The sequence below is a fragment of the Dermacentor andersoni genome, chromosome 3 (genome assembly GCF_023375885.2).
Source record: "Dermacentor andersoni chromosome 3, qqDerAnde1_hic_scaffold, whole genome shotgun sequence".
Lineage (NCBI taxonomy): Eukaryota > Metazoa > Arthropoda > Arachnida > Ixodida > Ixodidae > Dermacentor > Dermacentor andersoni.
Genome location: NC_092816.1, coordinates 157,867,965 through 157,883,527, shown reverse-complemented (window position 1 = coordinate 157,883,527; position 15,563 = coordinate 157,867,965). Strand labels below are relative to the sequence as shown.

At 41.5% G+C, this 15,563-nt stretch overlaps 1 long non-coding RNA gene across 1 annotated transcript; it reads right to left on the bottom strand.

The window, feature by feature from the left end:
- Positions 1-234: 234 nt before the first annotated feature.
- Positions 235-15,329, bottom strand: LOC129383103 (uncharacterized). Its single transcript, XR_008611034.2, has 4 exons — positions 15,195-15,329; positions 13,378-13,483; positions 10,803-10,872; positions 235-3,424 (listed from the first exon to the last, which is right to left on the bottom strand). It is a non-coding gene; the product is annotated as an uncharacterized lncRNA (long non-coding RNA).
- Positions 15,330-15,563: the final 234 nt, after the last annotated feature.

Sequence of the window (15,563 nt, the reverse complement as noted above, 5' to 3'; positions counted from 1 at the left end):
CCAATCGACGGCACAGGGCCACCGCTGAATCGACCAAGTCACGCGCACACGTGGTCCAATGGCGAATGAACCCGTCACCGCACGTCATTTTTTTTCCCTTTCGCTGATCACAGAGCCCCTCTTTGCAAAGCTTTTATACAGTCGTCCTAGCTTATCGGCAGTGCCTCCGAGGCCAGCAAACGCCTTCGAGAGCAGTTGCTACTTGCTGAAAGGAAAAATGCACGAGACACACACTGACAGTGAAGAAAATTTATTTTACACCAAATGTAAGAAATATAATATGTTCACTTCCGGGCCCAAAAGAAAGCACATTTCTGCCCCAGTAAAACAATTGTCTGGATTTTAAAAAAGAGCACTGTACATTGTAAGCATGCCAGTTGCTAGTATTCTACATGTCCTAATACAATGAAATTAGTAAATGAAAGAAATGCTAAGAAATCTTATCTCGTTTCATACTGAACTGTAACTACAGAGCCATGTGTTTGAACTGTTACTTTGTACTGACGCTCCACACTTTTGCACAGACTATATATTGAGCTTGCTTGACTAAGAGTAAAACTTCATTTGGCCTAGTTGGCACATAATTCTGAACTTAAAACTTACAGTGCAAACACCTAAGACGAACCGCAAAAGGCAGATACGACACGCTGGCACTAACTGACAACTTCTTTATTTCTTCGTCGTCGATGCATATATATGCCCTAGGCCACACAACTGCACAGGCGCACACATTACATTACAGAGATCTCCCAAATTATCACATATGCAAACGTAGGAACTCAAATTCAGATGGGTGCAGGGACAAAGCTATGTCACTGATGCAATTATCATTTTGCCTTTTTATGTCGTAGGCCTCTAAGGCAAGCCGCGTAAGCTCATTCATGCTTTTGCCAAGAATCGACGTCCCATCAAGTCGTGCCTCACAATTTTTGCAAGAGTTTATATGCGCAACAATGTGCACTCTTCTATCTACATTTTTGTTTACTTTTTGTGCATGTTCCCTGCGCGGTCCCTTAAACACATAAGGTCATCTATCAACTCAAGAAAATTGCTTGCAGGCATAGTGTTCCTTTGGCGTTTTCTGCACCGAACAAGCTTTTAAAGCTATGCTCCCGCACCTGCGGAGAGGGCAGAGGACGCCGAATTCGGCATGATGCTTCATACATGTTGTGCGCGGTCGGCGTGGTTTATACAATTCACTCTCATGTGCTAAGACATAGCTTGGCTAGATAAGGCATTGCATCAATGAGCGACTCAGGGAACATGCGCAACAAGTAAACAAAAATGTAGATAGAGGAGCGCACCTTGGTGCGCATATGAACTCTTGCAACAATTGTGAGGCACAACTTGATGGGACGTCAATTCTTGGCAAAAGCAAGAATGAGCATGTGCGGCTTGCCTTAGAGGCTTACCACAAGAAAGGCAGGGCGATAATTGCATTGGTAAGATATCTTTGTCCCTGCATCCATCTGAATTTGACTTCCTACGCTTGCGTATGTGATAATTTGGCAGATCTCTGTAATGTAATCTGAGTGCCTGCGCGGTAGTGTGGCCTAGGGTTTATATTGCATCGACGACGAAGAAATAAAGAAGTTAGCACCAGTGTGTGTCGTATCTTCCTTTTGTGGTTCGTCTTAGGTGTTTGTGCTGTAAGTTTAAGTTGCTTGACTAAGCCATTCCTAATTAACAGTGGCTGGTATAATGAGGCCGATCAGTGGTATTTTGCATGGACTAGCACACAAATATGATAAATGTCAAAGTACTAAATTAAGAAATTGGGACTCATCACACAAACAAGGTACATAATTTAGTGCTGGATTTCTGAGCAAGCTATTAAAAATTATTGTATTTTACGAACCAGAACCCACCTTCTGATTATGACACATGCCATAGCGAGTAACCCGAATTAATTTGGACAACCTGGGGTTCTTTAACATGCACCTGTCTAAGTACACAGGTGCTGTTGCATTTCGCTCCCACTGAAATGCGGTTTTGTTTAAGACTACATTTACGAAAGTTCCAAACACGATCCCCCCTATATTTTTATAGTGGGTGCTCTTTAAATGGAGCCTCAAGGTGCCAGGGAAATTGGTTCCATTTACCAGGCATTATATTTACTGAGAGACATTGCAGAGAGCCAACCAATTATCAGGATGGTGTCCTATTTAAGCGGCAGTTTCGAAGCGATTTTCGTTTATCGAGATTCCACTGTAGTCCATAATAGTGGATGAGTTGTGTTCTGCATGGACACATTAGCATGGCTACCATGTTTAGTTGAATATTGTGCAAGCAGCAACATTTCACTGTACCCAGTGCAATATATGAAGCCAGCAATGTAACATGTTGCAAATGCAGCCACGAACAAGTACCTTCCCTGATCATATCCAAAAGCAGCATCTTTATACGAAATTAGGCATGCTTTCTCCCGTTTAAGTGCCTTGTTTTCAGAAATCAAATCCTCCTTATCACATTGACCTCCAATTGTGTCATTCCCCGAGCTGAGGTCATTTGAGATTGCATTTAATTGCCCTTCAAATAGCATATTGGTCTTATTTAAAAAGCACATGGCATCACAGTGACCACCCAGACATAGAATTCGAGCTGCAACACAGTAGCAAACATTCTGAGGTAGAAGCCTAACTATTCTTTTGAATTTGGATGCATGCTCAAAACACTGCTACGCAATTGCAGACAGGGCCGATAGTGTAGCAACCAGGACAGATTTAACGGACATAAAGGAGCAAAATTGTGTGAGCTTCGAATTATTATTCTCTCTGAGGAACCATGCTGTCCAATTATAAAACGGGGATCAAAATAAAGTAATTGGATAGCAAATCTGCATTTCATTAAGTAAATAAAATACTGTTCATGCTACCTTCCAGGGTGCACACTACATTCCCTTTCCTTGAATGTGAATTTGCTACCTTTCCATGGGTTGCCAAATGTATAGGTGTATTGTTGGTCAAGGGTGGTGGAATGGATATAGGTCTCAGGCTAGAGGAAATATTTAGAGAAGGAGACTTGCCAGGTTGAACAACGAATGTCTCAGGCTGGAGCCATTTGGTTCTCTTGCAAAGATGTTGCCTCCAGCTTGAGACTTCCTTTGTTGGACAACTGTTGATGACTAATTTCGCCATCTTTTCATTTACCCTCGTCTTATTCAACCTATTGCTCCACGCAGCAGCTGCACTTTCTTTAAAAAATAAAGATATTAATGATCTCAAAGGCTTTGTGCATGGCTGCATCCCCAAGTGCAAAAATTTGTTTGCAGAGTGAATGACAGAGTTGGTACCTTTCTTGAGAATTCAATAGGAAGAACCAAAAATTAAGCTAACAGACTGGTTATGACGACAAGTAAACATGAATTGATGTGGAGTGCCATTTCTTCATTTTGCACCAGGCTTGGGGCCAGCCAGACTTCTTCCTAAAATTGAGAAAATTTTTCTAATGAAATACATATTAAGAGTATTTTCTTCATAATCTGAAAATAAAAAACATGGTTATTTGGTTATTCATATTTAGTTGGGAACAGTGCGAAGGACACTGACGAAGTAAGGGCTTATGCAGTAATGCCACATAGTGCTGGCTGAGAACAGATTCAATTTTAGAACAGACAAACAGTTAAGTACTTTGGAATGCTTCCTAAAAGCCATAAAAAACCAAAGCAGGAAGCAGTTGTACAAAATAATGTATGTGCATGAAAAATGCATCTGATCATCGGTTCGCAGACATGTATGCCATTTGCTTGTCAGTTAACAAAACACGTGTTACACTGAAACATTTCTCCTACAATTTGGCAATTCTGTGGGCTTTCATTATTGCTCGGGTCAGTTGGTTTATGTTGTTACTGCTACTAGTGTACGGTGAAGTGTAATGTAGATGGGCAAGTACTACTGACAACTATGAACATTGGCAAATTTTGCTGCACCAGGATAATGCATGCATTGTCCCGCTGCAGCGAAACTTTCCAGTAAACATTCACAGTTGTCTGTAGCACTTTCCCATCTGTCTCGCCTCACACTGTTCCATCTACAGCGCTTCACCATACTGTAATATGCACCACCGACACAAAATTCTACCCTTCTGAAGTTCTTACTGCTACTTCGCACTCGTCACATTCAGGCCGCCAGGCGTACTGAGCCCAATGTAGTATAACTGCATAGACTGGCAGCTCCTGTCATGGACTTATTCTGGTGTAATGGCACCACAGAAGCAAACGAAGACAAAGACATGCAGGACACAAGTGCCTAACCTCAACTCTCGCTTTAATAAGAAAACAGACATCATATACATCACATAGTGACAGGAAGTGATGTCATTAATTCAAAAACAAATTCTTTGTGCAATGTAGCTGAGAATTACTGATGCATTTGTCCTTTTCGTGCTAATCTGCCAAAGCTTAATTATCTTATGTACATCTGCTCATAATTTTTGGCTACAAGTTTTGATGAACACAGGAACGAACCAATCTATTTTGCAGTGCATCACTATGTGCGAATGAGAGTTATTCCACACAAACTTCATTAGCCGCAATCTCAAATTAATACAATGTGTGTATGCAATGCAAGCATGACTGGATGGGAATGGCTGACTGTACATAACCTCCGTTGCACAGTGCACCGCCTGCAAATTGTGCTGCACGCAACAAATTAATTTGTTTTCCTGGCTTGTCTTTTTTTCTCATCAGAGCAAATCTCTCATCACATGTTTCATACAGAAAAAAAATTTTTGCCCGTAGAGACCAGCTACACAATTACCCATGAAAATTACAAATGCATACGAAACAACTGCAACCACTTTTTTACTTCATCTCATTCATTATATTCCATATTCATGCCTAATTTAGTTGCGCAAATCATTGTTTTCTCAGGCCCTTGTTAGGAGAGTTTTGTGCTGTAATAAAAGGCAGAAGCCAAAAAAAGGAAAAGGTTGGTTGTGGTTGGTGAGCTAGGCCGCAAGCGTTGTGTAGTCTGCTGCCATCATAAGGCCGTGCCTACATTGGACAGATGGGATGCTCTATTAATGCGAAATCAGGGAAATTGAGGGAGTATGAGTCATCCGTGTGAAACAATCCTCCATCACACAATGTTAAATACTGCAACGAATGTGACTGCGGTCCTGTGTTCCACAAAACTTGCGTTGTAGCCAGGTATTACGACCTGACAACATGCAAGGTAATTGTGGCTTGCAACATTTAAAAAGTATGACGAATGTATCAGTGATCCATTAGTTGCACTGCATAAAGAATTTCTTTTAACAGATATCATCACATCATGTCTCCACCTGTTATTAAATATTGCCTGTTTCCTTATTTTAAAGCTTGAAGTGAGATCCGGTGCTTGTGTCATGTGCGTACATATCTTTGTTTACTTTTTGTGGTGTCATTACACCAGAATTTATATAACCAAATGGCCACACACTGCTTTTGTCACGTTATAGTGGTGCTTGCAAAGCCTCCCAAACAGCAGCCTATTTGGTCAAAACATGCTTTTGTGCATATGCTCTTCCAAATAGAAAAGCTATCAAGAAGATAACAAGAATCAAGAGCATTAAGTTAAATCCACTGCAATGCTTCACTTTTTTGCCTTTTCCTTACACCTAAGTGGATAAGAAAGAGTGTGAATGTTACAGAAATGCACTAAATAAGTTGTTGAAATTATGCAAAAATGTTAACGCAACTAAGCATAGATTTATGTGCAATAATAGACACCAGTCTCAATTTCTTTCCTTCTGACATAAACATAGTATATCTTATTCCTTTGGCATGAAGGAAAGCATATGTAGACCAGACAAGCTTATATTTGAATGAGAGCCTTCACGATTAAGCACCACTATAATGTGACCATAAGAGTACATACACTGTAAACAGTGCAGATGACAGCCCAAATTTCATAAGTGCAACATGTTAGCGAAAGCAGCAACCATTAACCCAGAAACTAATCAAATCCCACAAAATAACAACAAGAAAAAAAAAGAATAATGTGTCAGTGCAGCACCTGTTCTCAGAAGTTACAGAAAAGTGGTATGCTTGTTAACAAACCTGAAACCATGGCACATTTGTATCTGACCACCCCCTGCCTCTTTATGTGCTTTCGTGCCTCTGACAAGGCATTACTGGATATTTATTTGCTTGTCTGTTGCAAAAACACATCAATTATTAGTCAGTGCACAGTGCACCATGCCATTTATCTATGTGGACTCACTTTGTGCCCTTAGCACTGCTCTCACCTATTCAGAACTAAGGATTGCAAAAAGACTTGTTCCACTTAAATCTACATGCCTTAATGTGGGTTCTGCAGTTGAAAAAGGGTAATTATAAGTAAAATGCATGACATGTTCTGATGAACTTTGTTTTCATAATCTAATTGTTTATTTGGGCACATAACCAGTCAGATCATTTGTACTAAAACAAGAAAACAAATTCAACACACTAGGTTATACTGGTTGGTGCTCTATTGACTTTAGTACACACATTGAACAAACGACAGGCAGTGAGAAATACCAACAACCACTAACTTCCACACGGCATTATTGGTCACATGTGCACGATATAGCTACAAAAACCCAAACGAAAGTAGACAAAGAAAAAAGTACATTTTAACAGAAAAAGAACAAGACAAAAAAACTTCTTTTGGTAGCTAAGTCACAATCAAGGTGTAAATGACAGCTATAGTTTGGCAGGCACACATGTAGTTACTTTGCTCAGTTCCTCAATATCCCAATTTCTTGTTTGACAGCAACACCAACGGGACACCTACGCATATCTATTGCACATGCCATTTTTGCTCACTCCAAAATCCTTTCGTGGTTATTCATTTAGTACCTGCTTCGCCTGTACTGGCATTGCAGGGGGGGTATACATTCTGTGTAATGTAACTTACATTCAAATCAAGCACACAAAGCAGGGAGGGAATTATCTTTGAAAACTATGCAAACAATTGCAGGCTGAAAAACCTTGCAGTCCCTTTGGTCCAAGGAAAAAACAATGTGAGGCATCACCTATAAGTAAAGGAAATTAATAAACCTTTTTAGTGTAATCTCTTTCTTGTGAGGTATGATGATAGCCTGATATGAATTTCTCTATCTCTACATGTTTGGAACAGTATATGCTTGAAATAATCTTAACTGAAGAGATTTCCCAGTCTTTTAAATCCTGCCATTGCAGCTTACCCTTACTCTCAGTAATACAAAGCCTTTTAGTATGACTTCCTATTACAAATCTAACTGCCATATTTTGAACATTTTCAAGCAGACCAGCTGACTCAATATTATGGGGATTCTAGCAAACATGTACTTATTTGATTAGTGAATGCACATAAGCAAAATACCGCTGTTCTTTGAGGTTTTCGGGAAGCCAACAAAATGTGTATGGGTGGACACACGACAGCTACTACACCAATAAGCATCGTGGCCAACCAAAATTAAGTTTATTCCTATATGGGCGGGCGCGGCGGAGTGTGAGCAGACAATGGTCGGCTTTTCCTGGAGTCATATACAAAGGAACCCCAACATAACGAATGCACTAAAATCAGCAATTTGGTTTGTTGTACTCAGATTCGACCGTTTAGTCAAATAAGTACATTTGCAAATGGATTGTTTTCCCACGGAAAGGGCCGCAGTCAGAAAACACAAATCTGAATGAGAAAAAAATTTTGAATTTGAGAGTCGGCGACCAAAGATACGGTTTCACGGTGTGTTAACGATACCTTCACATAGGTAGCATCCACCCTGCATCCACTCTGTCCTCTTTGATACTGCCACACACAGTGGAACGACACCATCATGAAAAGTGCTGGCAGTGGAGGTGAATGCTTTGTCTGTATCAAACTTCAATGCATCTCTGAAACTACAGATTATGCAACCCCGTGTACTAAACACGGGGGAAGACTGTGCACATAATACCACGCCATATCAGCACGTCTAGTCTTTCCACACGCAGCAGATCACCTCTAGAACAGGGTGTGCAGGCTCCAGATGTGCTCAGCTGCGCTCACAGCCATGGCGCTAGAAAAGAAGACGCACGGACTGGGCCCTTCTGAGGGCCCCCTTAAAAGCTCAGTTTGTCATTTTTTGTTTCTGTAATAGGCTAGTGATAAAAGTGAATTTTCTTCATGCCTATTAGGAAATGTTGTACACATGGTAGAAAAATTATGAAAGTAGAACATTTTATTACTTTTCACCCCTCTCAGTTGGAATATCGTACAAATGCATAAGCAGCCATTTTTGCCTTGTTTCATCTAAGATGTTTTTTTCATGCTGAAAGAAAGGCATGTGTTTAAAAAATAAGCTTGGTTGCAAACATGTAAAGGAATTATGTAATGTCACAAGGGTTCCTGAAATCAAAATATATTTGTGATTTCTTTGCGACTGGAACACTCAAAAGGAAAACGACCTTTTAAACAGACTAAAACAAAGCCACAGCACATGCACCCATACTAAGCCAGGGACTGTATCAAGCTGATATGAGAAGACTTTCAAGAAAGAATCTTTCCCGGTTTGGGAAAATTCTTAAAACAATGGTTAATACCTGGCCCCACGCCTTAAATTTAGAAGGAATAAAGTTCTTAAGCTACTCTGTGTTCTTTCTTGAACCCAACAAATGTGCCTAGAAAAATGGGTCAAGTCTACATCTTGCCGCATCTGTGGCAAGGTGTGAACAAAAAACTCGCTTCAGCTGGCTGCAGTGCTCCCTGCGATGAATATTCAGGCAGAAAATTGTTACCCCAGTGTGACTGTGCACCCAAGAAAACAAAATGTGGTAGACTACATCAATGCAAACGGAAAAATCTTTAGTCCATGCTTGCTGGCAACCTGTGTCTGTATTGGCCTCTAGGAGAATTGTGGCCCCCACGTGCTGGAATATTTCCGTGGCATAGAAAACATTGTGTGATACCAGCTATCAAGTGCTACCATGAAGTAGCTACCAGCTATCAAGCTATCAAAAGAGCTATAGGCAATTTTGCTGCAATAACAGTACTGTTTTTATAGCATTCGCTGTGGGGAGTGCGGCTTGCCCTTTTTGCCGGAGTTCTTGCTGAACGGCGATTTATTATCAATTTGTTATATGTGGAACTTGAACAGCTTATATTTTTGTCTCCTCAATCCACACTTCTGCTGCACTTTTGCCAGCATCTCTACACAGGGTGTCTTGACTGAGGTCATACCAAGTAAGCACGCTACAAGCCTTGTGTGCATTGTTTTCATGACTCTTTCGATGACCAAATTTCATTTTCAGTGACTTTATCAACTAAGTATCTAGCGGCAGCTTGAACATGGGTACTCATGAGAACTCGCACCAGGCTTGGTCAAATACGTCCAGCACTGCAGCACTGAGTAGTGAACCATGCTGTAAGAGTTGGCAACTAAATTGCCACCTTGTGATTGAAACTTTTCATACTTACAATCAAGGCTTCAATTGCCCAGCCAGCGAGCTGCAGCAAAGGTGTGAACTATAGTCATCTGATGTCACATTCTATGTCATAGCGATAGCAGGTGATCCCTCCAGTGGTGGCCCTCAAGGCCAACAGGCATCCCTTTCTATGCACGTGCTTGTGTAGGACTGGGGAGATGGTGCCAGTTTGTTCTTCAGCATTAACACTGTTCACACTGTATCAGGAACACATTTTCTTACTCAGTGCAATAGCCCTTGAACCTACATAATTGCCAATGAGTCCTTTGTCGACCAACCTTTCCTTTGTCATGTCATTTCCTTCTGCCTTGATGTCACAGCAACTTCAGCTATATGAAGCAATGATGGTGTTTGAGTACCCACACAGCCTTGCAGCTTTCCAACCTGAACATTGCTTCATTAAAAGCTGACATGCTTTGGTCTCAGCAGACAGATCAGAGTTTAAAAGAAGCCTTAAACTTCTTTCAAAGTCATTCTAACCTTGTCAATAATCCCGTGCCTTTTGATGTGTTATTCAGCATTGTCCAAAGCAAGTCGGCTCTTAAAAATCAAAATAACAACTTTGTGAGGCCACCTACTAGGCTACCACTGTCTCTTCAGCCAGCCTGAAGTGTCTTGCAGCCATCAAAGCTGGAGTGCAAAAAAAACGACAAAGAAAAGTGTGGCAGACAAAATGCTCATGGAAATCCATATGTTTATGGACTGTTACACTTTTTCCTTTCCTTTTCGACCAAGGGGCCACATAAAGCCATGGACTGTTACACTGACTGAAAAAGATGGTGGCTTCCCAATACAGTCTTGATGTACGTAGCTGTTTCAGTCACGAATAAACAGCCAGTTGCGCAGTCCTGCACAAGCACAGTGTACAGATGCCCATGGATTAAAATTTGTTGTGTGTGCATGTGGTACAGTGTACCACATTTCATGTTCCTGAGGCTGCAGTACACTGGGAAGACTGGTTGCAACTTCAATAGTAGGCCCTTAGAGTATTGCAGCCCTTTGTTCATATTTTGCTGCAGATTGTATCAAATGTGAATACAAATTGTTTTGCAGGACACGTCAGTTCAGTTCAAGCAATTAGACAGAGTAACCCAAGAAATAGTTTAAGCCTCGAAAAGGTCTTAATGCAGTCCCTAGTTTAGTACAGGTTTTCGCCTGATGTTTTGGCTTCTTCTACGGTATAATGCTGTTGCTTGCTAGGTACTGGTGGTGTGATGTGCACACTCTCTTGTGTTGCTATAATGACAACTTGTAAAAAAGATTTTCCTTCCTAACAAACATTTGGATACAGTGCCTGTGAGCTCATCTTTTAACCTGTTTTTCATTTGATCTGTGCATTTACATTGAATGTAAACTAGAAAATATCAGTACTGAGAATCACAAAAGAACACACCTGTGTAACGATTCTGCCGAGATCGTGGGAGTGGTCCAGCCACAGGATGCAACGCAGGTAGAAAGGCCTCCTGAGTTAAAGCAAAATAACAATCGTTGTAAGATGCGAATAAAAAATTTTATTCTGTGAGGCTTTCGGCATGTATACTAATTACCACATTTGTATGTAAAATAGTTTTGCATAATAGCTGAGCAAGGTTAACGTCTCGCCCTGTGACTGTCAGCCAATGCTACTCATGGCAATGGTGGCGAATATGGCACATCCTTTCAAATGGAACTTTTGTGGGTTACATGAATTTAAAAGAACTTAGGTTTACATAATACATAACACCTGTGGTTAGAAGGATGTCTTGCATGCAGCACCAATGCCACAAGTGGCACTGCTTAACACTTCCAGGGCCAGACTTAGTACATAAACAATACAAATGTGCAACAATGTGAACAGGTGGTTAGCTGCTGCTATAACTCAAAGATTGCATGCATCATGTAGATGTGAATGCAGCTCCCATCAGGAGCGAGTTGCCCTTTAGTGCACTTCACTTCTCTTCCTCTTTTGTCTTCATTGCATGTTGGTGCCATATGGTAATAATGAACAAAAATTAAGCACTTCAGTTCCCATTCTTGTTTTACTACATGCTGTAAAGTCATCTAAGTGCGCTTAATACTCTTAAGAATGTACTTTAGCCATTTTGTCAATATTTTTCGCTTGGCTTCACTACACCTTAATGTAGTGCAAATTCTAGACAATGCTTACAAAAAAACCTACTCCACACAATAACACCTCCAATTAACAGTACACAGTCTATGGCTTCGAGATGTGTACATACATACTTTATACATGGTTACAATGAAAATATAAGTGGCTGTTCTAATACGCACACTTAGCATACTGCATAACAGTCACCTGGTTCCAAAATGGCTTTTTGTTATCACCCATAGGACGGCCACAACTATAAATTTAATTCTGGCAGTAACTTAAGCCACGGCCAAAACCTTCATAGTGCAATCAATGAAAATTTTCGAATTTAGAGCAGTTAGACATAAACAGGGCAAGTAGATTTAAAGTGTTAAATAATGAACTGTTATGGAATATGGCGGTAGAAGGCCATGCGCCTGAAACATAGGTACTGTTTATCATATAAGCACATTCTTATATTTTTGCTTAGTTTCCTAGGGATTGCATCAAACAGTTTGCTTGTGTAAATTTTGCTACATGGCTGTATCGTATTAGCCCTTATCTTTTCACATTTGACTTACTGCAGCTTTATGCACATGCATAAAGCTACTACTGCTACCACTTTCTACACTACTACCTACTACCTGCACTACTACCTTCAGCTGAAGGCCAAGCACTATGCTGTCCAACATACATGCATTTAACAACACCGAACAGTAGACAGAGAATGAGCAACTCTTTTAAAAAGTGCAGTTCTTTGGAGACACATTGATATATATCTGGAAAACAGAGATTTTTGCTAAAGTTATAACTTAATATAATTGGTACTGAGCATAATGCATCTTGCAATAAACTTGCATTTACCGCACACCATTATACACACTGCGACCTCTGCAGCTTCTCCACAATCTGGCACAATGTGCTCAAGCTGCCTGTAAACCCTGGAAGGGGTCTATGATAGTTTAAGAAGCTTAGCAAACATGAGAAAGACCTAAAATGAAGGTCAGAGAAGCAAAGCAAATTTTTAACCATTCCTCTTATGTTGCTATGAATGTCAAAGTTCCAGCAAATGATGTGTTTGAACTGTGTTTTTAATCGTGCAATACTAGAGAGCACATTTTTGCAATAATAATGTGACAGAGAAGAATGACAGAAACTAACTTAATGAATATTTTTCTAAACTTGCATGAGGTTTTCATCATTATGCTGATGCACACACCTGCATACCTCTACTGTGAAGTCTTGTTTCAGTTTATTTTATTGTCACATAGTAATTTACATCATACACTTGTCCTGAAATACATCACGTTGGGCTCCTTCAGTATTTTTTGCTTACTGGAAACACACATGCCTATACAGGGCAAGCACTCAATACATGCAAGACTGCCACGGGAATGGCCACTCGAGGTCGACTGTTAGTACAGCGCAAAAGACGAGGACTGAAGGAAGAACACAACACAGGCGCTGTCACACAGAAACATACTCAAGGCACTTTGCGAGATTCTCAGGCTTCTTTCACGCTCTAAAAACACATTATGTAGCACATATTGAGCCACAGATAGCTGTACTGGGAAATTTTCACGTTGCTCTACAATATTATAATTGAGACTTTTTATCTAATTACATTTGAGAAGTTGATTAATTGATTAAGACTAATTAGGTAATTAGGCAAAATGCAGCAAATCCAAGTATTTCCAAGAGACAGGAAACAACATTACATAGGTTCTGTGCAGCTAGATGGCATATTCATATTTTTAAAAGTTTGCTAGAGTTACGTGGGATAACCTGCATACCTCCTATGGAACAGGTGTCACACCAATCACTCTAAGTAATGCCGCTAAACTAGCCATTGCGCTCAAAACATACAGGGTAAAAAAGCAAACTCTAGGTAAGAGCATACCAAGGCCTCTATTGCTGAAAAGGGAAACTGATGGGAGGCGCCCGATCTCCGGCCATGAAGCTGCTTCATCCTCACAGTTGGCAATGAAACGACCGCAGCCGCAGTCCTGAAATAAAAATGAAAAATTTGACACTACAGTGATCACACAGAACACAAAAAAGCTGGTCACAAGCTTATCTTGGTGAACATCTGCTGCTACATTAGGTTTTGTATATTCGTCAGCTTATTGTTAAACTAAGCTTGCTAATATTTTATATCTTAATGGCTTTGCTCTTTACAAACCAATACCTTTGCCCAACCCATGCACATATGCACTACTTAAGCTATGAGATATTTACTGATCCCTTACAATGAATGGCTTCTAAGACAGATTATTTCACACAAAAGGATGCATAACTTATGAGTGTTACTGACATTCAATACCAAGGTAGTACCTTTTTTTATAGACAATCGCGGACTTGAAGCACATTTTTCTCACAGATACAGGTTACAGGTTGATCGGTCTGCCCTTTTTTTTTTTTCACCAGCAACAGAAATTTTGTTATTAATACTCGTGCAATATAGGATGACGCTGTGATGTGTGATATGATCCTGAGTTGAAAAGCGCAACTTCTTTGTGTTAATTTCGCACCTAGAATTCAATACTAAATATCTGTACCCAATAGGCAATGGCACAGCAGCAAAGTAATTAAACATTAAACAAGTTCAGGTATCCAGAGCACAGCGCCAGCTGTTGAATAACAACATTGCACAAGCATCGACTATATAGATATAACGCAGTAAGTGCACCGCAGGCGTAGTGGCGGCCTCAGCAAAGAACACAGGCATGGAGCGACGCGCCCGTATGACCTATCACCGGCAATGCTATCGCGTAAATTGATATATCTCGTCACGGCACGGGCACCGTTTTCTGCCGGCCAAGGTGCCGGCGCCACTGGTACTACTCACCTGCTCCGGCCGCCGAGATTCAAGTGACGGCGTATCCAGTAATCTGAACCCAAGCAGGACACCTGTTACCACCAAGCAGTACGCTAACAATAAAGAGGTTCTTATACTCTGACCGGCAGCTCATGCGGCGTTGACCCGTAGTGCCGTTGGAAGCTCACCACACGCTTTTAATACCACAAACGCGCCGCCAACATTTCACGCCCGTAGATCAAAGTCGACGGGCGCAGGCTCTACATGCTACGTGCCGCAGTCGCGCACTGCCTGCACAATCAACGACGTGGGCGCGAAGAGACACCGACGATAGAAAGGAGCGTACTGGCAAATCTGCACAATGCGCGCTAAGTGGGCGACCTACTGCACACAATCGCACGAGCTAGGGGATTGGCGCCACGTACGCGCCAGCTAGCAGATACCGCGCACAAAGAAGCGCCGCCGGTTCTCGCTCAAATGATCGCTGTACAAACACTCACACACGCGCACCGCAGTAAGCCCTTAACGAGCCGCCACATTTTCAGGCCGCGGTTAGGCGGCGAAGCTTAGCTCACCTCGCACTGCACGTAACTATTATGGTAGTGGCTTGCGCTTCGGGGATCATGTCGAATGCTCACATCCGCCCAATTAAAGACGCGGCAAAGTCCCTCATTATATAAAATCCTAATTTTTAAGTACACTCGCTTGACTCTGAGCACTCAAGTCGCCCCGATTACGACAAAGCTCGAAGAAACACAGTGATCGTGCAAAATGGTTCTGGACGGTCAACTGTCGCGCCATGTTGTATCGAGACCTTCAACAAGTCATATCAGCGCGTCTCCTCACTTAGAACACATGCACACTCATAGAACATGTAATAATCGTTCAAAGTCACTTACCGTGGAGTCTTGGGGGTTCAAAGCAGTGAGAAACATCAACCACGGTAGAAGAATGTGCCGTCGCTGGTCGAATGGCCGTCGCTGAAAGCTGCTTCAACGCGCGCGCGCGCGCTCCGAAGGCTGGTGTTCATCCGCGCGTAGTTCCGACTTCGGCGTCCTCTGCAGCACCAAGGCGCGGCTACTCCGAACAGAAAAACAGCGCCGACACACATTGCGCGGGATATTTCGAATCTGACTGCAGAAATAATCCTACTGAAATTGTCGCTGCGGCTGACTGCCTTGTTGGTCAAGGCTGAGTTATTCTTTTCTCTGTTTGGCTCGTCTCAATTTCCCCTATGCCACCGTTATTCCTTGAAAACCCCCATTTTA